This window comes from Mustela nigripes, chromosome 15 (genome assembly GCF_022355385.1).
Source record: "Mustela nigripes isolate SB6536 chromosome 15, MUSNIG.SB6536, whole genome shotgun sequence".
In the NCBI taxonomy this organism is placed as follows: Eukaryota; Metazoa; Chordata; class Mammalia; order Carnivora; family Mustelidae; genus Mustela; species Mustela nigripes.
In genome coordinates, this window is record NC_081571.1 from 30082447 (window position 1) to 30109780 (window position 27334).

The window sequence follows — 27334 nt, forward strand, 5'->3', positions numbered from 1 at the left end:
CCACACATTCTGAAAAAGAATTCATAGATCCCATTAATATGAGCACATCTGGTCATTGAGACTAGAGTTTAAAACTGTCAATATGAATCTTTCATTTTCCTGTGTACAGTAAAGAAAAAAAGAGATTCCAATTTGAAAGTAACTCCTAAAGTTGGTTGTTTCAAGGAAAAAACCTTTGCCGTGATTTTAGCTCTTCAGTAAGTGAAATTTTATATGCATATTTTATATTTTATTTCCACTAGTGTTTTATTTTTGTTTTACACAAGAAAACTGTTAGCCTGTATTTCCCGTGAAAGTACCTTGATGAAAGTAAAAAAATGTGGCCTCCCCTCGCTATTGACCCAATGACCCTATAAAGCAATGTTAACTGAGGACCGTCATACACTCTAAAAGAGCGGTTAGTTCTTCTTGAGAAAGAAAAATTTTAATGTTCAATTAATCTGTGTGAATAACAATGAACATAAAAGTCTAATACATGGACGAAATAAAATATTTATTGCAGTTATATATTTTTTTCTGGTGACTGGAAGGTAAAAGAAGAAGAGGGAGAAGAAGTTTTTTTTTTTTTTTTTAATAAGGAGATCAGAGTCAGATAGTCAAGGACAAAGAAGAGCATAGGAGAAACTGAAGAGGAAGAAAATGTAAATAACTCCTATTGTTCAATACATCATAAAACTCCTTTCTCTCAAACCTTTACTCACTTGAGCCCTAGTTTTCCATCTCACTCAAACACAACATAAAATCCTGCCCACCAAACCCCATTCTGACGGGAATGTCACTCTCCCCTACCTGTGGCAGCATTTTGTCCTCACCTGTGGGTCCAGACCCAGAAGGCTGGGCATCCCTGAATCATTTGGGATCTGTGCCCCCAACCCTCTTCTTTTCTGCTCTCCACACCCCTTCCTGCGGGATTGCCTGAGCTCTTCCTCTGGCAACCTTTTTGGTGTCCATTGCTCACTGTCGCAAAAGGAAGTGCCTCTCAAGGAAGTCTCTCTTCCTTCTCTTTTGGATCTGTGTAGAGTTCACCCCAGTGATCTCCCTAAACAAATCTGTCCTTTCAGGGCAGTACAGATTAATAGTACTTCCTGCAACAGCAGAAATGTATGTTTGTGTTGTCCAGCATGATTGCTAAAAGCCACTTGGAGCTACTTAGATTAAAATTAATTAAAATGAAATAAAAATAAGGATTTAATTCCTTAGTGACACTACCCACATTTTGGGTGCTCAGTAGCCACATAAGGCTAGTGGTTGCCAAACTGGATAGTGCAACTCTAGAGGCAATCCTGGGGTCGGTAGGAATGGGCCAATTCTGCTACCCACCCCCAGGCTCAGCCCCAGGGAACCATGGTCTCAGAGGAAGGCCACTGTGCATGCAAAGCGACAGCAACTGTCCCATCAGCTGTGCTCCTGTAGTGGCTTCTCTTAAAGGGAGACTGGAAGGAGCACCTCCATGTCCACCACGTGCACCATTTCCCAATGACTAGTGCTTTAGTCTGAGTGTAGGCTTTGGAGGTAGGTCTGAGTTTGAATGTTAACTCTTCTAACAGCTGTGGGACCATGAGCAGTTACCTAAATTCCCTCAACATTTGTTTCTTCGTTTGTAAAATGGACATAGTAATACCTACTTCCCAAGATTGTTGTGAAAGTGCAGGGAGGTAATAAACAGAAGGCAGGACAGTACCTGGCCTGTCCCAGCTACCTACTGTATTAGCCAAAGATGAGGTAGTGTGGGTCCTTTGTCAGCCTTTTCCTACAAATTTAACAAAATCCAAATTACCCTTGTGAACTAAAGCACTAACTAAACAAAAGGATAATGCAGGAATTGTTGCTACATTGCCTATAATTTTTAAATACTTTTTTTATACAAATGTAACTCTACTTATATGAAGATACTATTTTGAGGGATTGTGTATATATACATGTACGGATTAAGCTTTATTCCTACTATTGACAGCAGGTAAGCACAGTCTAGCTAAGTACTTGACCTCTGTTCCCAGACCCAGGCCTCTTGCTGTTTTCGTGGCTGCCATTCACTTGCTGACAATCAGAGTCCCCTCCTCAAAGAATTATCCACACTTCTAGATAGAGCATTCCAGGCTGCAGAGGGGAGAGAGCTGTCTGAAGGAGAAAATTACCTGTGCATCTTGGGAGAATTTCTTCTGCCCCCTTTCCTTGCAATTTCACACACTTTCATTCACCCAAGCACAATCAGGCCTTGGTATGGATGAGGCTCAATCCTAGAGAAGAGGGCACGTCAGGGCACAGCTCCTGGCTGACCTTGTAGAAGACAGGAGGACTGGACTTCAGTCCAAAAACCCAAGTAGATTCAATTGGCTGAAATGCCGGTTTCAGTGCACTTTTCAACTCAGCTACCTCTGTTCAAAATAAGTCATTGATTTGAAGGAAGGAGGAGGAGGAGTTAAGAAAAGGCTGATGAGTTATTTTAGAAGGAGTCCCAGTATATGCTGGGGGCAGTGGAGGACAGCGGCAGAATTGTAAATCCAGGTGGGTCTTCATAGGTGAGTCTGCCCCCCCACCCATTCTGACTCCTGCTGCCTGATGAACACTCACTGTAACAACTCCTCGTTTCCCTTCACCTTTGAGGTAAGCTTTGAAGGGCTTTTTGTTTTGTTTTATTTTAAGGGTTTCACTACAGGCAGGGGAACCAAGAGAGCAAAGTTGGGGAAATTGCAGCTGCCTCCAAAGATCTGGAAGGGGCTTCCTCCCTCAATCCCAGACTCCCACTTACCCCTCAAACTCCCAGTTACCCCATCCCCGAAGAATTTCATTTCTGACCCCATCAGGAGGTAAGGCTATGGAATCAGTTTTTTCCTTCTGGTCCTTCTCCCTGGATTTGTGTAGACTTGAACATGCAGTTTGGACAAAATAGGAGAATCTCTTTGTTGAAGTAATCTACGAAAACAACAGGAAGATAAATAGACTCCCTGGAAGTCACTCTAGGACAGTCTCTATTAGACTCTAGGCTGTTATTCTCCTCTAGAATAATTATTAGCAAAAATTTTATACTAGCAATTCTTAGGATTAGTTGGCATTTATTCTGTTCATATACGAAACACTAGCCAAATATCATTACTGAATAGCTATAATGATAGCTACTGATGTTTTTGAAAACTTTGGTGATACAGAATACTAAACTTTAATAGTTTCTGCAATTGTTTTTCTATAGTTACCTGGCAAAGAAATCATTATGAGCAACTACTACTTGAGCCTGATTTTTAGAATGTTGAATAATCATCAACTTCATCAAAACCAAAATTGACTTTAGAAGATTTTGTGATAAATAATAGTGTATTTAGGACGTGTCCACTGCAGAGGAGGATAGCAGTCTGATATCATTGCACAAGTTGACTTATTGAATCATGTAGGCTGTTTTTACAAAAGTCTTAATTTCTTCCTTTATCTCCCTTCCTTTCTCCCTTCCCTAATATATTTTATTAAGATTAAATTTGCAACATGGAGGAATCTATACCAATAAGCTTTATATTCTGATATAAAAATGAAAATTCAACCAAAATAATTTGATTAATTAGTATAAATCAACTACTAATAGATATTGATATTCTATTAAATACAAAGTTAATCAGGAAAAATCAAATGGCCCAGTCCTTAATGTTTTTTCCCTCTAGGATTTCTTTTCCCATTCTGTGTAGATTTATTTTTATTTTAAAAAGTACAATAATTGTATTTTAAAGCATCTGTGAATAAAACCACATGAATGTTCGCATAAGGTAATCACACTTTTTTTTTAACCTGTCCCAGATGGTCTATTACCGCATATACAGTAAATTATGTTTATAAAGACTGAATGTTTCCGGAAACATTGATTAGTTGACATGCAGTAACAAAAGTCTTGAATCCAAAACTCACTATGTTTAAATGGTAATCAAATTACAAGAAGTTGGACTGGTACACTTTCCTAGAGTCCTTTTACGTTTCATATCTAGTCAAAAAGATGTTCAAGTGCCTTTTTATTTCCTCCCACTAAGATGAATGATTAAAAACTTGCCGACCATATATTGTAAAAAATACATACATAGTGTTGTGATAATTAGGAGTAATTAGCTATCTCAGATCAGCTCCAAGAAACTGTTTGAAGTGGTCTGCAGGCCAATCCTCCAGTCCCCTCCACTGAGAGCCCAGCAGTGATGGGAGCTGCGGAAGGAAGGTGACACCCGGCAGATGGGCAGGTGATGGGGAGTGCTTCAAAGCCCAAGCTGGTCTTTTGACTTCAAAGGTTCCCTTGGAAGAGTCACCTCAAACTTTTATTAGCGCAAACCATGATTATCACATAATCCGTTGGCAATTTGTGGGTGGAACCGATTAGATGTGCCTTTAAGGTTGAGAAAAGACGCAGGTGGGAGGAAACCAAAGACATACCTGGTCAGGTCCCCAGATTTGCTCAGAGTTTGCTGCTCACCTCCTTCCCCTGTGCTGTTTTTAGAATTTTCATGAAATATTTTATACGTGTAATGAAAAATACATCACATATATTTACATTATGAAAAAAGAATGAAACAGCATTTGTGCATGTGCCACTCAGCTGAAGAAAGGGAGTATCAGCAATAAATCAAGTGTCTTCTGTCTCCCCATCTTTGCTTTGTTTCTCTCACCTCCCTCTCCCACGAAACCACTCTGTGATTACAGTGTTCTGTCTTATGATTTTACTACACATGCATCTGTACACAATATATTGTTATAGGTTTTCAAAGTTTATATAGTCAGTTCTGTTTTGCTTTTTTTAAGTCAACATTATTTTCCTGAGATGTACCCATGTTGATTAGTGTGACTACAATTCATTAATTTTCACGCTGTGAGATATTCTGTTGTATGAGTATGCCAAAAGTTTTTAATGATCTGTTGGTGGACTTAATTTGAATTCCTCATCGTTGGATTTTCTCTTTTTCTTTTTTTTTCTTTAACAAACAATGCTGCTAAGACCTTTGACCTTTCTCAAGTCAGATTCCTATGTGTAAGTGTTTTCCTCTGAAGTAGATTTAATCAGTTGAAATGATTTGTCAGTGGATATGTACATCTTCAAATGTCATGCCAAATTATTTTCTAAAGTGGTTTACAAATTTGGGGCACATGGGTGGCTCAGTTGGTTAAGGGCTGGACTCTTGCTTTCAGCTCAGGTCATGATCTCAGGTTCATGAGATCAAGCCCTGAGTTAGATTCTCTCCCTCGGCCCCTCCCCGATCCGGTTGCATATATGTGCACATACTCTCTCTCTCATAAAAAAAAAAAAAGTGGTTGTACAAATTTAAATTCACAGTGGTTCTCAATGCTCTGCATCTTGTCAATATTTGGAAACTACAGGTTTTCTAACTCTCACCCTCCAATCTTGGGTATTGACTGGTATCTCATGGTTTACTTTTATATTTCTCTGGTTAGGGTTTGACCATCTGTTCATAAGTTTATGGGTCATTTGTGTTTCTTCTTCTTTGAACTATCTGTTTCAGATGTTTGCCCATTTTTCTTTTGGGTCATCTATCTTTTGATAGAGAGGCATTCTATTCTCTATGTATGCTAACTAAAATCCTTTGTGGGTTTTACCTTTACCAGGTTTGTAGGTTAACTCTTCACTCTCTTTATGGCATCTTTGGATAAAGAAACTTTTGATCATGATGTATTTCTTGTCATTGTCTACCCACATCTTGTACCTTTTTCACATTCCCCATGATCACTTTGTCACACTGTGCTGTGATTGGTCTTTGTCCTTTAAGTCTGCCTTCTAGCTCACTTAGTTTTTCTTTCTGATTGTGTGCTAATTTGTGGTATTAGGTATTACTGAGGTTTTTTTTTTTTTTAAGATTTTTTTTATTTATTTGACAGACAGAGATCACAAGTAGGCAGAGAGGCAGGCAGAGAGAGAGGAGGAGCAGGCTCCCTGCTGAGTAGAGAGTCTGATGTGGGGCTCCATCCCAGGACCCTGGGATCATGACCTGAGCTGAAGGCAGAGGCTTTAACCCATTGAGCCACCCAGGCACCCCTAAGTATCACTGGTTTTTAATTTCAAAGATTTTCTTTTTAATTTCAAAAACATCTAATTTATTATCTTTTAAGTCTGACTGCATATTTTTTGATAGTGTTATTTTTTGCTCATGAGAAATGTTCTTTATTTTTTTTTATCCATTTGGAACATAATTCTTTTATATTCCGTACTGGGTCATGCTAATATTTGAGGCCACTGAAATTTTAAACCTCTGACTTATGGTACTTCTGACTGCTATCCATGGTGACTCGGTTTCTTACTTCATTTTGTAATAGTTGATTGTGAGCTCATATTTGGTGGAACTTAATCTGTGGAAATTATGAAGAATGATATTAATTGCTATGGACTGAATCCCACCCCCCCCCATTCATATGTTGGAGTTCTAACTCCTGTGTGACTGTACCTGGAGATAGGAACTTTAGGAGGTAATTGAGGTTAAATTAGGTATTCATGGTGGGGCCCTATGCAGATAGGCCTGTAGCCTTATAAAATGAGACGGGGCAGATCTCTGTCTCTCTTCCCACCATGGGATGACAGAATGAGATGGCAACTGTCTGGAAGCCAGAACCTGACCATCCTGACACCCTGATCTCAGATTTCCAGCTTCTAGACCTAGGAGAACATGAATTTCAGTTGTTTAAGCCACCCAATCCATGGTATTTTGTTATGGCAGCCTGAGATAATTAAAGCATTAAGAATGCTGGTTTTTCTCTGGTTTAAACTTGCCTTTTCTTCAGCTGGGCATCAGAGAGTGCTTAGGGCAGCTTTTATTTATTTATTTGGCCTGTGGTTTTCCTGAAAACCCAAGTAATATAAATTTGAACACTACACCCATGTGAGATCTGGTCTCTTGGTGTAGATTTTAAGGGAAGACTGTTACATTTTTATATTCATTTTTTGATTTTTTTATCCTGGGAACAGGCTAGGCTTTCTATCTATTTCCTCTGCTACGGATCGTTAGCTTCTAGTACTCACACATACTGAGGGTGCGTTTTCTTCAAGTACAAGTTCAATTTAGGAGTCTCAGTGTTAATAACCCTCCTCTTCTCTCATTAATAATATCCACCTGTGGGTACCTGGTTTAGTCACTTGTCCTCAGGGAAGCCTTAGCTTCAGGGTTATCTTACCTTTTTATGATTTTAGTTTATGGATCCCATTTTTTATTAGCTTCCCTTATTTTCTGGAAAGCTCAGCAATTGTTTATGTGTGAGCTAGTTATAGTTTATCCAATACGTAGGTGTTTTCTGATAGGATAGCTTTCCTGAGTATTTAGTCCAGCAACAGTTGGAAATAGAAGTCAGATACAGTGCTCTTTGTGTTTAAAATACCACTTCCTCATTCCACATTGGACAAGTGCACAGTTTAGATACATGGAGACCTCAGTATTGGAAGCAACAATATTTAAATCTCATTTGTTGATTTTAAGATTTTGCTATATGTGGATCTGAGGCTGAGTTAGACTGAGAAAGGTCCTGCATCCACACATCTTGTATCACTAGAGTAGCCCTGTTTTTATCATTTATTTTTTAAGATTCTGAGTAGATTTTCTACTGTAAGAACAATGTCTTGAAATGGGTGCCATTAGTGTGATGGATTGATGAAGAAGCTATAGCTCAGAAATGGGGGGCAAGTAAGAATTTCAGCTTCAAATTTCAATCCCACTTTCCCCACATTGGAGTGCGAGGTCCTTTTCTAAAGCCTATACTGGTCCCCACTACAGCTTTGTATTTTTATCTTATTCTTCATTCCTTTAAGTGTAGAATGGGTTTCCCAGCCATACTCACAAGAAAGGAATAAAGACGAGGTGTGATTACTTATCACCATTACTGAATAAAAGAAATGGAGATCTAGAGGGGGTGATGGGACTTTTTTAATCTGATAGTGAACAAATGAGCTAAAACTGTGATCCAGATTTTTGCACTCCAAATCCACTCATTTATATATCTGTTTTAATGAGATAATATTAAATTTATCTTTAAAGTATGCCAAAAATTTTTAAATGTGCATGCTTCAATTATATCACATCAATGTGAGAAAGTAAAATGAACTAATTTACTTGAATTAATAGAAACATACTTAATCTGCATTGAGATTTTTTTCCCCAGGAGCCAATTAGAGATGAAATTTTTTGTTTATCTTATTCCATTTTACTTCAGAAACATAATTTGAGCCTCCATTTCTATGGCTTTATCAGAGAGGCAGATTAACTTAAAAAGCATCCTCTGCTCTCAACTCTGTCTTTCTAGTCATAGATTTAAAAGAAAAAAATGCACAGAAGTTAATGGAATCAGAGGATAGTCCCTGAAACTACTTCCACATGGTCTGTCTAACTCATTATTTTTGGTGTTTACGGCTTCTAAAATGAAGCACGGCTTCTAAACTGACAGGTAAAGGATAGCGCGTTTGTTTTTATTTTGAACTAAAATGTTACCCACATAAATATATAACATATGTTTAAAATGAAGAAAATGGCTAGAGAACTTTGTGAGGCTTTGATTTGAGTCTAATGGTTCCAATTATAGATTGGAACATCAAGTCAAGATGAGCTCTACTGTCAGTGCATTAGACAGTTCTTTGCAAAAGTGTGAGATTTTTATATTTCTGGGAAAAAATACTGATAGATTATCCTAGCCATCATAAAGAACGGAATTGACATGTAAGTATTCTGCAGGTAAAAAGCCATTCTCACCCTGTCATTCAGGGATATGAGTCAGCAATATATAGGGCTGTTATCAAAAAGGAGAACATGATCTGGGGTTGCATTAGCCAGAATGTAACACACAAGAATCATAAAATAATCCACTCACAGTGTTCAGCGTTGATAAAGCCCATATTTGAGTCTAATTTTCATCTCCATATTTTAAACACAATATTAGGAAATTGGAGGTGGGCCAGAGAAAAGGAATGAAATGATTTGAAAGTACAAAAACTTACTATGCCGAAAACTGAAAGTGGAAGTCTTTCTCAACAAGAAGGGAAAGTGAAGGGGGGGCATGAGAGGAGTTTTGAGTCAGTCTTACCTGTAGCAGAATTGGGACTTACAGGTGCCTCTTGTTCCCAATCTTTCAAGGTGAAGTTCTTAGCACTGGAAGAAGTGGCCATGATGCCAGGGCTGGTTGTTTGAGTACCAGTTCTCAAATTTAGCACCTGCTTCTTGAAAATAGAGGCCTATGAGGGCATGGTGTCTTGTGGGGTTATTTCTCAAAGCAATTCCAAAGCCAAGTATGAGCCAAAACTAAGAGAAAGATAGATCAGGCATATGCCAGAGGTCATGTGAAGGGAAAACTTGTTCCTTCTGTTTGTTCAGAGTGAGGGCTGGGCTAGGCATTGTGGTGAAAGAGATGGAGAGAGGTCCTTGCCTTCAAGGAGCTCATTCTCCAGAGCTTGCCAACAAAGTTGAATCAGTATTCAAAGGTATGCAGGAGTTTGCCAGTTAAACAGGTAGTGAGAACATTGTATGGAGTGAAGATGAAGTACCAAGTGTGAATGGAATGCTGGGTGGGGCACCAGGTTTGGACAGAGGACAGAGATTAAAATTGGGTAGTTGGGTCAGTGTTAAAATATGAAGGCCCTTTTATTTGGTAAAGATGCTAATTGTCACTCTCTTGTCAATAATGAGCCATTTGGCTTGAGACTATCAGATTTGTGTCTTGTAAAGGTCTTCTGGGGGCAGTTTGAAGACTGATCTTGCCCAGGTTAGGGTTGGGGGAGGCAGTGGCCCGAGTAGACACAGGAAGACTAGCGAAGACTCACAGGATGCATTTTTCTTCTCAGGAAGTACCCATCGGAATAAGAACAAATGGGTGGCAGGAGACATAAAGGATTTAGGAGGAAGAATCAATAGGTCTTGGCAAGTCATGTGGCAGAGTGGCAATTGGGAGAATTGGTGGTATTAGTACCTTCTTGCTGTTGTGACAGATTACCACAAATTTAGTGGCTTAAAACAACATAGCATGGTTATGTTACAGTTCTGGTTGTAGTAAGTCCAAAATGGGTTTCACTGGGCCAAAATCAAGGCACATAGCATGGCTGCACTCCCTCCGAACATTCTAGAAGAGAATCTGCCCTTCTGTCTTCCAGCTCCTAAGGGCTCTTTACATTCTTGGCTTTATGGTTCCTTTCCACCTTCAAAACGAACAATGGCCAGTCAAGAGTTTCTCACATTGAATCACTCTAACACTGACTCTTGGAAGTGCTTTTGTGACTATATTAATCTACTTGGATAATCTCAAGACCCTTAACTAAATTCTATCTGTAAAATCCTTTTTACCATGTAAAGTCACATAACCAAAGGTTCTGGACATGAAGACATGGACATATTTGGAAGACCATCTTTCAATGTCTCCCAATTTAGATGGAGAAAGTGAATATAATTTATGTATATGAGGCTGATGAGCTGGGGATACTTAGTTATATGATTCTTACCCAGAGATAGATTTTGGGGACATAAGACTGTTAGTGCCAGTTAGTGTTAAAGCTATGAATCGCTGTAAATAGTTGTGGCCAAGTGTGCAGATGAGAGCTGAGTATGGAGCCCTGACAACCACTGAACTATCAGGGCATGTGGAGAGTCTGCAAAGAGGAAGGAGCATTAGTGAAGTAGATGGAAAACCAGGAGCACAAGTTTTGAACATCTGTGAAGGGGCACATTCTGAAGGAAGGACAGAGCAACATGAAAAACAGGGGAGAAAAAAAAAAAAAACAACTGCTATATTTCCTTACAGGAAAGTGTCAACCATGTCAACTTCTTTGTTGACATGGCCTTAAAATAAACTGTAACTCTTGTCTTCAGAATGAACTAGAAATTTGTCATTTCATTGGATTTCATTGCTTTTGAAATTGTACCCAGAATAACACGTTTACATTGGAAGTCCAATTCTCAAAAAGTGTATCAACCATGGTTGGAATGTGGCCTTTTAGTGCCGTTTTAACTTAATGTCAGTTTCTCACGTTAAATCCCATAGTCTCTGCTCTGTTTAATATTCTGTTCTTCGCAAACCTTCTGGTGCCATTTTGATAGGACTGTTGACCCTGCTGCACATAACAAATTACACATACATTTTGAAACTCGACATTATGACTGTCTCACAAGCTTATACATTTTCAGTGAAATTTTAGGACACAGGTTAATATTTGGAATTCAGGAAAATGAAGTAGGAAAGGGATGCGTGTGTATGGTTGGGTCGGCATTGTAAGCGTGAAGCACTTGCTTCCAAACCAATAGTCTAATGAAACCAGCAATTCCATCCTGACTTCTTTACTCCCCATCACCTCCATGCCCTGCATCGATGGTTCTAGCTGCTTTCTGGCTTCTACAGTAGCTGCTGCTGTCTGCTTTCTGGCAGTCTGAGGGTAATTAGAGTTTCTCAGTCTGGAGCCAGAGTGCATCCAGTGCTGAGTCCTGCCCTGACTCTGGCTGCAGGACGATAGTGGGGCTGGTGTGGCCACCGCCCTGCTGATGTGCAGATTTGAAACCTTCGTTCTGTGCACATGCAGTAGCATTTATAGGGAAACCACGACTCATCAGTCTTCAGCTTCCTGTTGCTTTTATACCCTGGATTTTTGTGTTTGTACGTCAAAACATGGAAGTATGTAAGGATCTGTGCTTGCAGTGATTGGCTTACAAAGGAACATAAGACATGGCCCTTATGTTCAAAAAAGTTTCCAGTCTAATAGGAGAAGCAGTGCTTTGCACGGACCCCTGTAATATGAGGTTAACTGTAACAGGTGCCGTAAGAGAGAGGGAGAAAGCTTTTCGGTTGTTCAACAAAAAGAGAGAAGTTTCTGATTGTGGGGAGAATCAAGGAAGCTTTTCTTATGAGTTAATATTTAAATTTGGTTTTGATGGGGGGATAGGACCTTTAGAACTGGGAGCAAGTTTGGTCTTGTGACATTCCAAACACAGGCGCAAAATTGGCAGAGTTCAAGAGATATGACATGGTGTTAAGTACACAGGAGATTGAATGTCATCGGATTGGTGACATTAATGTGGGAAATAAAAACGATCATACTCTAAAAGGCATTGAATGTCCGACTAGTGAGCTAGTGAGGGATTTGGTGCTGACATATTTTTTCTTAAGTTTTTGTTCTTTTTTTTTATATTTTTTTTTATTCTCTACACTCCAGAAATAAATTCCATTTGGCCAGGCACATTATTATTTAAATCCGATTCTATTTGTCAGTATTTAATTTAGGATTTTTGCATTGCTATTCCTAACTGAGTTTGCTCTATAATTTTCTTTTTGGTGCAGTCTGGCAGGTTTGGTATCAATGTTGCTGATGCTTTGTAAACTCTGGAAGAGTTTATTTTTTAAATTCTTTTTAGGAGTTTATTTATTTTTGAGAGAGAGGGAGAGAGAGAGCATGTTGGAGCACGTCCAGGGGGAAGGGGCAGAAGAAGCAGGGCTCCTCACTGAGCAGGGAGCCTGATGCAGGATTTGGTTCCAGGACCCTGGGATCATGACCTGAGTTGAAGGCAGACATTTAACCAACTGAGAAACCCAGGTGCCCTGGAATAGTTTAAATGGTTTTGGAATTAACCTGTATTTTAAAGGCTTGGCAAGTTGTGCCTTGAAACCATCTAGGCTGTGTGTGTGTGTGTGTGTGTGTGTGTGTGTGTGTGTGTTTGTGTGTGTATTCCCACTTTTGGTGGTAACTAACAACTTCCTTTATTTGTATGGTAATTGTCTGATTAGATCTTTTCTCTCTTCTGGAAGCAGTTTGGCATACCATATGTTCTAGAAATTATCTCTGTCATCCAAGTTTTGAGATTTATTTGTACAGAATTGAGCAGAGAAATCTGTTACGATTTTTTTAAATGTCCTCTATATTGGTGTTGTCTCTTATTGATTCTTATTTTCTTTAATTGAATCAGTCTCCTTCGCCATCCCCCTTGATTTGATTAGCTAACAGTTGAAGTATCCACTTTTTGATTTATTAATTCTCTATTCTTTTCCAATTAATTTGTACTATGTATATTAATTCCTTTTTCTGCTTTCTGTGGTTTTTGTTTCCCTTAACTTCCTAACTTAGAAGCTTATTTTATTTTTTATTCTTCCTTGTTTATTAATAAACTATTGAAGTCTATGAATTTTCCTTTGAGCACTACTTTAGCTATTCCATGGATTATTTTTACATAGGTATTTTCTAGATGCTCTCCTTTTTTTGACTCCAGAATTAAGAGACACATTTAAATTCTTCAGAAGTCAGAGAATTTTTTTTTCTAGTTTTGTGAGTAATTGATAGTTTTATTGCATTATGATAAGAGAATGTTTTTTGTACTTTCCTGTTTGGGGGACTGTATCGATGTTTTATTTGTGGCATAATACATTGTTGAATTTTGTGCCTGTCTGACAGATATTGTAGAGGAAGAATACTTTCTCTGTTTCCAGGGTGCAGATATGATATATACTAAGTAGATCTGTGATTTTAGTTATGATATTCTATGGTAGATCTGTGGCATTATGGTATGATATTATATATCATTATATATTTTTATGTCCACTTGATTTATCATGAACAGAAGGAGAGGATTTTCTGCTCTTCAACAGTTTCTATATTTTTCTGTATTTTCTCTTTGTGACATTTTAGGTTGGACAGTTCCCATGGTGAATGACTATTCTGTGCACTGCAAGATGCTGAGCATTCTTGGCTCCTATGTAGTAAAGGCCAGTGGAGTCCTCCAGTTTATTGTGATAACCAAAAACACCAACTAAGATGCTAGGGACACTATCATTTATAATTTAGAACCACTTATGGTTGGAAATATGCTTTTTAAACTTCTCCATTTCTGTGATAATTCTATATGACTTGTGAGAAAATTTTAAATTTTTTAAAAATTGTTTTTAATTGTATATGAAAGAAATTGTTTTTTGCTCTTGTTTTTTTTCCCTCTCTGGAGATTGGTTGAAACCAGTGAAATAGTGATGCGAGAAGGGACCATTAGGAATCAGAGATTATTAAAATTATTTGCGTCAAACCCTCCCCTTTCAGTATTTTGCTCTGTGTTTGGTCTACGAGGTAGACTACAGGGTCTGCCAAATAAACTAACTCTTCCAATAGCCTTAAAATAAATCTATATATCATATTTCAACACAGAGTCCTAACTTTTATTACCATCTGCTGCAATTAAAATCCCAACAGGCAAGCCATATTAAATTGACAGGTTCTTGAATGTAAACACAGCATACTCAATAACATATATATATTACATTTAAAACTTCTCAAGATTCTAAACTAAATTCCTAAATACTCAAGCAAGTTTCTATACACATGGCATATATACACACAAAAAGCATGCCATTGATATGAAGTGGAACCTTACCTGTAAAAATAAACTGAAGTTCTTTGAGCTGAAGATGAGCTTACTAAAAATTGTGTGCAAGCAATGTGGAAGAAATAGAGTAATTTCAAAACAACTTTTGGCTAGCTCCTCAGAATTTTCAAAGAAGCCCCTCCCCTGCCCCAATGTGTATATAGGATTTGAAACAACTTAGCTGAGGCTAACACACACTGACATTAAAGTCCTTTGTAGGGTCACTGGAAATGACTTTCACTGCTATAGAAAGGAGAGTGAGTGTGTATTTTTAGGTATTCACCTGAGCATACGGGAACTGTTGTCGGCACAGCTATTCTGGTCAGCTCTTGAAAATACCTCACAGAGAAGCTGCTCTAAATCTTCCACTGGTGAGAATTAAGTTGTACTATGTCTGTGAATGCTCATAACATTACTTATTTGGGGCTGAAAGGGTCCATTCTTGTTTACAAAAAACAAAACAAAGCTGAAAGTCAGCTGACTAAGCACACACAGACTGCTAATTTGTAGCCAACTAGAGTATGATAAAAATCCATTTCATGTAAAAATTAAATGCAGAATGCCATTTGATTGGTCTTTTCTGGTATAGCAAGCCACTTACAGTCTTCTGTATCTCAAGGACATATCCCAGGTTATGTCCTGATACCACAAATTTGAAAGAAGCCCACATTCATTCTCTCACTTGGAGTCTGGATTTAGATTTTTCAGGTCTCCTCTTCCTTTAAGAAGACCCAATCACCAACCCCTTGCATCTGGGTGCTTGCCCCGTATACACAGTTTTTGATGCCTGTTCCTACCTTCTGTGCCAGTTCTATTGGTGGTCCTTTCAGAGAACCCCTGGAAGCCACTCTTCTCTACACATAAGGTCTCTTTGAGAAAGGTCAGCTTTTTCCCAGATTCCTGTCCTGCTGTTGTCAATCAAGATATGGGCTTCTTTGGATTTGATTACAATTAAATTTTTCTCTCCTATTAAGAACTGTAGTGTTTATTTGTCTTTGTTTGTTTCTTTGTTTTGGCTCATTTGCAGCTTCTCTCCTTCAGACTTACTCTAAATTTTCTTTAACATGAGCCTTCTAGGCAAGCCTAACTTTTTGTGTCGCCAAGAATACCTGGGCTCCAGTTCCTGTGTTCTTCCATCTCTAATTTTATGTGGTCTCATGAGGAGATCAGTAATGTAGATGTCAGTTTCAAATGACTATCTTGTGTGGTCAAACTCTGAGCAAAACTAGGGTTTCTTTTCTCCTTGTCTCTAATTATATATTACATATACATTTGATTAGGTCACCCATAGAGTCAATGAAGCTTCTGGTTTCCATTTCCTTTCTCCATTGTTTCCTATTTTAAAGACTCTTTGCTCTGTAGGTTCTGTGATTGTGGGTACAGTAGCTTGTGGATTACAGAAGCTGTGACTTTAAGGATTAAGGCTTTACTCTGTAAGGACTCTCAGTTAGAATAGGGACATGGAAGCAGACAGTTGTCAATTGATGCAGAATGCCAGCAATTTGAAAAGTTATCTAGAGATGCTATAAATGTCTATGTTCTCTGGCTGGAATACACGTCCTTTCATAGTTTGTATGGTTGTTTGTTTGTTTGTTTTAAATGCTATTCATCTTTGAAGATTTAGCTCAAACACCCCCATTTCATGTTTTCAAGATTTTCCTGGCACCCACTTCCTTATCTAGGCATATCCTCTTCCTTGCCCTTGGCCTCCCTCTGAAGTAGCTGTGTCCTGGATACAACTGTGTGGCTTCAGACCTCTAGTGCTTTCTGGACAACACATGCTTACATACAAGCAGCTCTGGACTACACTGAGATCCTTAAGGTCAGAGACCAGAGGACCATGCATTTCTTATGTATTTTATTTTATTTATTTTTTATTGAGGCTTAGTTCACATAACAAAAATTACCATTTTTAGTAAAGATTTTTATTTATTTATTTGACAGACAGAGATCATTAGCAGGCACAGAGAGAGGGGAGTAAGTGGCTCCCTGATGAGCAGAGAGCCTGATGTGGAGCTTGATCCCAGGACCCTGGGATCATGACCTGAGCTGAAGGCAGAGGCTTTAACCCACTGAGCCACCCAGGCGCCCCCCAAAATTACCATTTTAAAGTGACCAATTTAGTAGCATTTAGTGCATTCACAGTGTTGTGCAACCAGCACTGCTATCTAGTTCCAGAATATTTTCATCATCCTCAAAGGAAACCCCACACCCGTCAAGCAGTTGCTCCCTATCCCTCCCTCCCCTCAGCCCCTGGCAACCACTTCTTATTTATTTTTGTGTCCTCAGTGCCTTGCATAGTACCTGGCTTGGAGTAAATGCTTAATAAATGTTTATTAGAATAATGAATGGATTACACTTTTCTGAAAAGAGAGGAACTGACTTGATTTCAAGTGCTGCGTTCATTCCCAGGACTTGGGACTGAATAGCAGGAGCCAGGCAGTATGCTGAGGGCAGGTTATGGAGCCCTGAATGGAATAGAAGTGGCCCCGCCCTCCTGGAGTTCACGACTGAACCCAGTGCTGTCCAAGACAAAGAATATGGGATTGACATATGGAAATTTTCTAGTACCTACGTGTATTTGTTTGTTACTACTGCTGTAACAACGACCACAAACTTAGTGGCTCTAAACAACCTACACTTACTCTCTCTCAGTACTAAAGTTGGAATACTGGGCACTGGGCTGAAATCAAAGTATTAGCAGGGCTACCTTCCTTCTGGAGAAATCCATAGTAGTCTTCCAAATATGATATGTGTTTCACACAGAAGCACATCTCCATTTGAATTAGCCATATTTCAAGTGCTCACTAGCCACATGTGGCCAGCGTCAACCATATTGGACAGCAACAGCTCACTGGGGGGCGAGTGAGACACTGAAAAATAATGGCAACTGTGATATATATCAAGACCAAGTACAGGTTCCTACAAGATCATACCGTAGGCCTCTGATCTCATGGTGAGGTGTGGGGAGGTTTCCTAGAGAAAGCAATAACCTGAATGACAAGTGGATTGGGTCTTAAAAGCAGAAGGAGAGATTTTATGCTCCCCTCCTCTCCTAGTTTAAAACCCTTAAATAGCTTCTATTATCCTGTGACAACAGTTCGTGTTACGGATTTGGGGCCAGCTAAGTAGAGAAATGTTGGGATTAGATATGCAATTCTTAGAGAATTACCCTGACTGCTTTTAAGATCGAGCTTTCTTCCTTCTTATCGTTTTTTTTTTTTTTTTAATCTGACTTGTCTTTCAAATTGAAGAAAATATTTTGTGTTCCATTATCTTCTCTCACAAGTTTCCCTTTAGACCACAAGGTCAGTATATTTCAGTGGACTGTAAATTATTCCATTTTTTTCTTTGTAGTGTTTAGGAACTTGCATATTACAGCATATTTCTGATATGTGCTTGCTTTTTTTTTTTAAGTTTTATTTATTTGAGAGACAGAGAAAGAATGTGTGTGTGTGTGTGTGTGTGTGTGTGTGAGAGAGAGAGAGAGAGAGAGAGAGAGTGTGAGTGCGTGAGTGTGGGGGCAGGGGCAGAGGGTGAGGTGAAGAATCCCAAGCAGACTCCTTGCTGAGCACAAAACCTGATGTGAGGCTCGATCTCAGGACCTATGAGATCCTGACCTGAGCCAGAATCATGAGCTACCCAGGTGCCCCTAGGATGTGCTTTCTGAATTCTCCCCTGCCTGGGCCATTACCCTTAGGATTCCATCAAGGTGTAACTCCCCATCCCTTGTAACCATAGCAGACTCTCAGGCCACCTCTGTGGGTTGATTTTACAGATGAGGAAGCTGGCACACAATTCCAAATGGCTAGGCAGGCATCTCACACTGGGTGAAGAGAACCATAGGCAGCACTTGGCTAAATTCCTGAGGAATCTGTGTTTAATTCTTCTGCTCTCCTGGTCCTGCAGTTTGAGCTGCTGGTTACTTGCTAGTAACCCCAGTGTAAACATAGCCTGTAACATGAGCCTCTCGAGAAGAGTTTCAAGATTGGTGGCTAGAAAGAAAGGCAGAGGCACTTCTTAGTAACAGTTGAGTAAAGCTGATTTTAGATGATTGGAAGATATGGACTGAATATGGCCTCCTGAAGTCTTTTCTTTCTTTCTTTTTTTTTTTTTTTAAATTTTATTTATTTATTTGACAGAGAGAGAGAGAGATCACAAGTAGAGAGGCAGGCAGAGAGAGAGAAGGGGAAGCAGGCTCCTGCCAAGCAGAGAGCCCAAGGTGGGGCTCAATCTCAGGACCCTGGGATCATGACCAAAGGCAGAGGCTTTAACCCACTGAGCCACCCAGGAGTCCCCTTCTGAAGTCTTCTGTGTTACTTGGATCTGTTCAGAGTGGAGCTAATGTATTTTTGCATTTCCAGAGGGGCAAGGTTGGGGAGGTTGGGAGAGAACACAGCAGTATTGCAGTTCCCTGTGATTCACCTGTTTTGTTTTATGAAAACAGTCTAAGTTTTGCAAACTTTCAGTGTTGTCTCTATTTTCAGACTCTACTCTGCAGAAATTTCCACGAGGGAATGAAAAAGAACTTACATCTTTAACTGGCCCGTTTCCCTTCCTATCATATTTCAAATGGTATCTAGTTGCTAAAGCATTGAGTTGGTGTATGCATAATGCAGTTAAGTGTTTTTCAACATGGGTGGCCAATCATTGTGGAAGAATCTTGAATAACCTGGAGACACACCCTGTGTCTCTGTCGTGCATCCGTGTGAATATCTAATGGAGTGATTCTTGAGGAGGAAAGTCCCCTACTATGATAAAGTAGTTTGTAGGAAACCAGTGGTTTCTCTTTGCTGAGAACTCAAGCATGACGGTGTTTAGATAGCACAGATGCCTTGGCTGGGATTAAAGTTGAAAACGGAAGTGTATGTTTTACTCAACAGTGGAAGTGTTACAACCCTTGACTGTCCTTCCATCGCTCGTGATTTGGGTTTACAGCGAATTACAAAGATTAAAAACTTAGGAAATAGCAAGCGTGATGCACCCATTAAATCATTTTCATTCATGTTATCTAAGCATTGATTTTAACCCAAAGGGTTAATTTTAGTAGAAAGTGATGTATTGTACACTGGAGGTCAAGTTAATAGAGTGGGACTGTGCTAGTGAGTGCCCAGGCTAAAAGAATTCTTGCTTTTGCAGAACTCGGGGATAATATTGCATGTTTTCTAATTGAATGGGAAAGGCTGTTTTGTGGCTCACTGTCTTGACTGGCATCTTTATAACATTTTAAGACCCCTACCTACCTGAAAAGTCCTTCCCACAGGCTCTTGTTTTTCCCTACCAGATTGACACATATAACATTACATTTTAAATAGCACTTAGCCTGTCATATGCAGCAGTAGCTGTGGAGATTTGCAGTCCATGTTCTAATTTTGAGGGGGAAAATTGGTTAAAAGACAGGAGAAATATGGCAGTTCGTGAACAAAATTCTTCCTGAGTGTCGTTTTCTGTTCTAGTCATCCATATCCTGTCACTAACTTCATTAGGTCAAGGGCTTAAAGGCATTTTGTGTACAATTGGCATATGTTTTTGGTGACAGTGGTACACATTTTAGTCTCTCAATAGCGATTTTCTTTCCTGTTTGGGGGGAACAATAGTTTTCAAATGCCTCTAATTTTTAGCTTGAAAAATTAATATTGCTCAGTGCATTTTGCTTCAGGAAAGCCTTTAAAGCAGGATACTGAAGTTTGTCTCACTTCTCCCATAAGTCAGAGAACTCCTCAAACCCTCATCAGCAGCTGTGAGGATTATGCAATTGAAGTAACTTCTGTGGCAGGATTGATTTGATTTTACTTTTTTTGGATGCCATTCTTCTTATTTGTCCTCAAGTTCTCAGGCGTCTGTGGCAAACGGTATATTGTGGGTTTGAATCCTTACGGAATGTTCCTTCAGTGGAATAATAATGGGAGAAGTGAGGTTAATAACGAATGTGGACTGTGGAAAGGAACATCCGTAGCCATGTCTGTGTGGGTAACATACGTGTGGGGCTGTGTTGCAAGCTGCGTCTGGAATAGTTCATCAGTAGGGAACAGATGCTGGTGTGAAATAGGTCATCGCAGCAGCAGAGCATGAGAACACACAGATTTCTTTATTCTTGCAGTGACAGCCATTGCATTTTATTCATGCTAATTATGAAAATGTCACGCCCTCTCTGAAATATGAATACATGTATGATAGCAAAGCCTTGGTAACATTTAGAGGTAAAAACCAAACTAGCTGCCGAGGATTCATACAATACCATTTCCGTGGTACAAAAAATTCTCTCGGTATTAAGGAGTGGAACCCGGGGGGAAGGGAGAAATGTGAAGAGCGCATGGGCTTCGATCACAGACATTCCTGAGTGCCTTCTTGGTTGCAGACACCCAGAAGGACGCTAATTCATAGGGGTACATCAGTCTTGTGGAAGGAGAAGTCACCGAGATAAGAAAAATGAGCAGCATGAGGACATGAAGCAGTGACATTCAATGAGTCCTTGTCACCAGCAGTCATTAGTATGCAAGCCTGCTGTTAGTTTTTCATGCTTTATGTGATTTCCTTGACCAAGCGGGGAGCCTTTGGAGCCCTAGTAGCAGTTAATATCACACAAGTTATTGTTTCTTTCTGGAATGCCTTATATTTTTTAGTACCAATGAGATCCTTCTCTGTCCCCATGTGCCTCTAAAATTTTAAAGAGAATCAAAGAATGCATAATTTATATCTGTCCCAAAGGTAATGGAGTGACTCAGTGATATCTGTGAAGGGATGATTTTAAATTTCATGTCTTATGCAAGAGGTGATTTTTATGTGAAAACTGTAAGAACTGGCCTCAGGGATAACCAGATAATTATCCCTCTAACAGCAGGGCCAGATTCCAGGGGGATTATAGCTGAAAGCTGCGGTGGATCAGCTTTGCCCTTGTGAATCCCGGTTGCCACAATGGAACACATAGCCACTGATTGCCCTGCGTGGAACACGTCTTCCTTCTGCCTCTGGAGAGTGCCTGCTGGAGACCTGGGTCTCAAAAGGCAGGTGAGCAGAGATTTCCCGTGCAAGAATTTGGGACAAGGCTGAGTGAGATTTCTGTTTACAGCAGCAGCTTGTAGAAAAAAACAAAAACAAAACAAAACCAAAAAACACCAAAAAGCAAAAAACTGTTTTTTCTCCTCTGTTCCCTGAGGTGCTCACTGATGAATCCCATAAAATCCTTTAGTCCTTAAACCAGGAGTGCCAGGGACCCGCCCTGGATCTTCCTTGTTTTCCTTGAGCTCAGAGCCTGGAGACCCTCCCCACCTCAGCCCCTGGTATGTGGAATGTTGCAACTGGAAAGGTCTCGGGCTTCCAAGGGAAAATAATATTCTACTGTCTTCAGCTTGGTTAAAAGCTGTTCTGTTCTTTGAGCCAAACAGTTTTTAGCATTTGCTTTTAAGCATACTGTGGCTACTCGTTTTTTCTCTGGGCAAATGTAGGTGCAAAAGTACTATCTTATCATTTAGTTGAGGAAGAAGCTTATCTAAGCATAGAATTCCAGCTGGTAGGAATTGGAATTTTTTCCAGCTTGATTCTATATTTTGTTGTTGTTTGTCTATATCTTTGTACATCTATCAGAGCATATGTTTTATTTATATAAATCCAATGTATTGATTGTATGTGTGCCTGCAAATATTGATTGTATTGCTCTCTTTCTGTCTCTGAGAAGGCTCCTGATAAGGTATCCTATAGTCTCTTAAATTGTCTTTGTCCCAGGCGACTTGACCGCTTTGCTGCTGCTGCCCACCAGCTTCCACTGAAATACCTCCTTTTGCTTCTGAGAAGTTTCTGACTCATGGTTCCTCTTACTTGACTGATATGCACATGGACAACATGTTCAGAGGTTGCTGAAGGGTGCTTGGGAGATTATCCACTTCCACCCCTTCAAATATCCCACAGCGAATTAAAATTGTTGTATTTCTATATTTCGTCTTTAATAATCTCCCTTGTAGTTTCATGGTGTGGACTCCCCCTCTTGAGTTCAAAGATCCAGTTGAGAAGCTAACTCTGGAACTAGATGAGGGGAGCTCACACCGTAGGTTTATTACCAGTGTGGCTGAACTGGAGACTATGGCTTACACCTGAGACCACACGGATCTCCTTATACAGCCCGGCCCTCTGATATAAACTGACCCCTTAAGTATGGGAAGAGCTAGCCAACGTCTGCCCCTCTGCCGTGGCAGGCCTCCTATGAATTTAAGGGAAGAGGATGATGAAGTGGGCAAGCTCAATCCCTTTTCCCAAACTAAAAAATTAGATAAATGACTCCTTCCTCAGAGGAAGTGAGTAGGAAGGCAGAGATGATATCTTCTTGTGAAGTTGATGTTCCCTCCTTTCTGTGGAAACACAAGGAATGGCAGGCGGTGGGAGAGTGGCGGGTAAGCATTCAACCCCAGTAGGAATTGTGGAACCTTTTTCGTAAGGACATCTTACCCAAAATATAAAATATGAAACATATTGCAGTGGGAAAAGTAAAATCCTTCCCGCTTTGCTCATTTGCTAACTCCTTCTCTCCAGGTCTCTCCATTCCCTCTTTCCTTCTGCTATCCACCCAGGCGGCCACTGGCCACTGGCGGCTTCCTGCTCAAGCCATCTTTCATTCAAACTCCTAGTCACCGTAATGAGTATGGATGAAAGACATTCATTCACTCTGACCAACTGCTGTCTGGTTTTTCCTGTTCCCTTCCCTCCACTGAAATTATTTTCCATGATGTCTCACTTTTCCCTGTACTCTCTCCTCTCTGTTGTCCAATCCACCATCTGTGTTTGGTTTTCATCCCCCTCGATCATTATGAGACACTAACATGGTCCTATCTTATTTAAATTTTCCAGTCTTTGGCTTCCTTCTGGCCTCTAGTTTCTTTGGTATCTTATTCTCCAGAGCATTCCTGCGGGGTCCTTTTCCTTACCTCTTTTCTTTGTCTTTTCTTGGGTCCTCCTTATCCATCTATGACTTCTGCTACCTTCAGCTCCCACCACTTTCTCCAGTCCTAGGTCCAGACTTCCTGACTTTCTTCCGGTTTCTTCCCATCTCTCAGTGAATGTCATTACTGTTTCCTTTGCCTCCTAAACTGAAAACCTTGAACGTGTCCTCTGTTATATTCATCGTCTCCTAAACTGTGTTGAAGGCTAAGAAAACAGAGTCAAATTAAGACAAAGTTCCTACTCTTGACCAGCTCTCAGATCTTAACTTTAAGCTCATTAACAGAGCACGTGACTGGTGCAATGATGAAATATTTATGGGAGAGGTACAGAGCTAACCTAAAGAAGGGAATGACTAGCTTTTTCCAGGGTGTGGTGTGGGCTAATTTATGAACTGGGTTTCTGGAACCAAGCTGGAGTTCGCCCAGCAGACAAACAAGCAAAAACACCCTGTAAAAAGACCTGGAACTGGAAACATCATGGTGTGGTCGGGGAGCTATGAGTGGCTCACTCTTAGGGCCTGGGGATGAAGCTCATCCAGAGCAGAAATGAAGCCCAGACAGAGCAGAAAAGGCCAGATGGAGAAGGATGGTTTGTGCACTGCTAAGGAGCTTGTCCTGTCTTCCCTCATGTAAGAGACTTTCGTAAAGGAAGAGAAATTGTTTCAATATGCCTCTCCAAGCAGAAATGCCAAGGAAGTCTCTCCCCTGCTTCCCCGGCCTTGACCCAAGCCTATGGATTTCCATGAAATCAGAGTTTTTAAGAAGATCTGCGAGCCAAAGCAAAGGCTATTCAGGGAAACAGAAAAGAGGGAGTAATTGGTAAATTGACTAATGGAGGTGTCCTGGTTGAATATCTGGGGTCTGTCTAGCTCTCCGTCTCCCCCTCCCTGTCAGCCAGCCAGCCATCCACCCAATTTATTTATTTGTCTGCTACGGCTGGTTTTTTTATGCTTGTGTGGCATACTTCATAAGAGAGTCCAATGAGAGTGAAGAACCAGGGATGAGAAGGGCAAGCATGATCTAATAGTATTAGAGGAAAAGATCATTTTAATAGTAATGTGGCTTAGACAGGGGTGACAGTAGAGACAGGAAGACTCCTTAAGGAACTATTGAAGTACTCCAGGTGAAAGGTAAAGTGAATGGATGAATAGATGAAGGAACACATTTATACCTAAGAGCATACAGCTGTTTACTCTGTTACCTCTGTGTGTGTGTGTGTGTGTGTGTGTGTGTGTGTGTGTTTGTAAGCTGCTCTGACAAAAAGAACCAAGCCACATTGCATAAAATCATTGTTTCACTAAACATTTATTGATTACCTACGTGTGCTGTAAGTCCTGGGGATTTGACAGACCTGTATCCATAATGGAAGCGTGAAGTCATTATGTTGCACTTTCCCATCATGCCAGCCTCAGAATTCTTCTTAGTTCAGCCAGCCAGCCACTGCTAAAAATCAAAATTGGCTTTCAAAATGGAGTCTGTTTGCCTTTGTCTGTCTAGTCTCATCAATACAATGAGTTTTAAAAACCTAATGATTGCAGTGATGAAAGTAATATTTATACTAATGGACTGAAATCAACAGATTAATGTAGGAACTTGAATTTTGGCAGACCCAGAAAAACGCAAGTTTCCGGACTTGCTCTGGGTGGAAGAGCGGCTAAGGCTAGACTGGTGACCATCTGGATGCATTATTTGAGGAGCTCGCCTCTTTCTTGTTTGTGCTGCTCTCTCTTCTCCAAACCTGTGATCTGACTTGACCCTTAGAAGCTTAGGTAGAATGGGCAGATCTAACAGAGTTTCTGGGAGGAGGTTATCATGCTGATTTCGGTTTGGTTCAAGTATGACGTTTCTCTCTCTTAATGTCTGAAATAGCCAGTGGAGTCTGACTTTCTTCCAAAGGCACTCCAACACTTTTGCTGAGGACACCTCTCCGTTGTTAAAAGCTGAAGTTGTAATTCATGTATTGGGTGCTCTTCATGCGTGTCATTCCTCAGGCAGTGCGCTGTCTGCTAGCTGTTTCAGAAAGCGTCATGCAGGTCAGGGAAGGAGGAGAGGGCTTCTAGATTATTCTCGGAGGCAAAGCATTTATCTGACACTTTTGGTCAAAATATTGTGGCTGCAGCCATATACTATCCAGTTTAACTTAAATTTATAAGTAATTGTGCCATTGTCAAAAGTTTGGAAAAAGTGTTATTCTATCACAAAGAAAGATCTGTCTCCTCGGGGTTTTTCATGCTGTTTTGAAAGTGCAGCAGATCATCATTTTTATAGTATGGAAGCCTTTTCTATGGCTTTTAGAGGCCCAAAGTAAACACTTTTAAATGTCAGAAAGCTTTAAAACCCAAACAGGCTGTAGTCTCATTAAAGAACAGACTGGCTAGAAGTCACAAATTGAAATATCCTCCCATAAAATTTATTGTAAACAAGAAACCAGGAAAAGGCATGTAAGTAATTCAATAAACATCAAGATCTGGATTTCTATCTTGTTAAATTCAGTGATATTTAAAGTTACGTAATTGTACCCTGACTCATGTTATCATGATTTAAAATCTTACTTTACAAATTCTGTTTCTCTTCCTTGCAGCTCTGAATATGGGAAGGGAACAGAGTAGACATGTGGATTAAGTACTCATCCCTCCTTTGCAAGGTAGTTATCCCTTCAGACCTCAGTTTCTTTCCTCTAAATTAAGGACATTTATGATCTTCCTTTTCCTACTTTTCTTAAGTATACAACAATGAAATCACTGGGCCATGTCTAGACAGTGGTAAAATTAACTCTAAGAATTATGTTTATTATTTTAGTCAATTTTAATTTTTTTTAAATTTAATGGATATAATTGTGTCCATTTTTGAAGCATATAAAGATTTAAAACTATTATCTAAAGGTTAGATAAAAGTGATAGAACTCTGGACTCAAGAGGGCATGATTTTTTGAAACATATATAGAGGCAGAAAGATTACAAGTGAGCTTTGATATGGAGGAAAACACTTCCTGGATCCCGATGTGTTACTTTGATAACTCTAAAGAATTAAGTGTAAGGAATATGCCCTGATACTGACCTTCATGATAAGGGTTTGGTTATGATGTGGTTTTTACTCTAGGCTTTCAAGCTCCTAATTACACTGTTAGTTGTATTTTTCTTTCCATCTGTTCTGTAAGTTTCTTTCCATCTGTTTTTTAAAAAGTTCATGGAAAGACCAATCAGGAATTGACTGCAAGGTACTTCATTCAGATTAGGAGGACACAATTGATTTATTGAATGCAATAACATTTTCCACTGGCTATCTCTAATTCCAGGGGGGTAACCTGTTCCATGCATTCTTATTTAAGATGCTTCAGGCCTGAACACTGGAAAAATAATGACAGGACTTTGGTCATAATAGTTGGCATAATAAAACAAATCCAGTGATAATAATGGTATGACCTTACATTTTACAGTATTTTATAAATTGAAAATCATTTTCACATATATGAATATTTGAATTCATTTGATTTCAGTACAGTTCAGTAAGTTGTTAAGCTTCTGGAAGATCTATAGTCTTCTGAGAGTGGACACGATGTCTTCTAATTATTCTACTATCAAATGATGCCAGTCCAGATAATACTAGGTTCTTAGTGTTCTTAGCTTCTAGTCTTAGCTCTTTGTCTTTCAGAAATAATACTTTATTCCTCAATTAACCAGTATTCCCTCTGTTTTGCTGCAGGACTTTAACAGAAAATAACATTCTTTTTTTAAAAGATTTTATTTATTAATTTGAGAGAGAGAGAGATGCAAGAGAGAGCTCGAGCAGGGGAGAGGCAGAGGGAGAGGGAGACATAGGATTCCTGCTGAGCAGGGAGCTGGAAGGACATGAAGCTGGATCCCAGGACCTTGGGATCATGACCTGAGCCAAAGGCAGATGCTTAACCAACTGAGCCACCCAGGCATCCCTCAAAAAATCACTTTCTAGCAGAAAATGGATATGCTGTTGCCATTGAGAATAACAACTTGTATATTCCAAATACAGAAATAAAATACATTTATTTACCCTGGGTGTTCATCTTACTTAGAAATAGTAATACAATAGAATTCATTTGAT

General features: G+C 39.7%; 1 protein-coding gene across 4 annotated transcripts in view; it reads left to right on the forward strand.

Annotated features, from left to right (window-relative positions):
• Positions 1-27334, forward strand: part of ENOX1 (ecto-NOX disulfide-thiol exchanger 1) — a 561141-nt gene that overhangs the window by 183626 nt on the left and 350181 nt on the right. Inside the window, exon 1 of one of the 4 annotated variants that reach the window (XM_059377622.1) lies at positions 21199-21335. The exons of the other annotated variants lie outside the window; for them this stretch is intronic. The gene's annotated coding sequence lies outside the window, so the exon portion shown is untranslated. Of the gene's footprint in view, positions 1-21198; positions 21336-27334 lie in introns of those variants that run through there. 4 annotated transcript variants of the gene reach the window in all.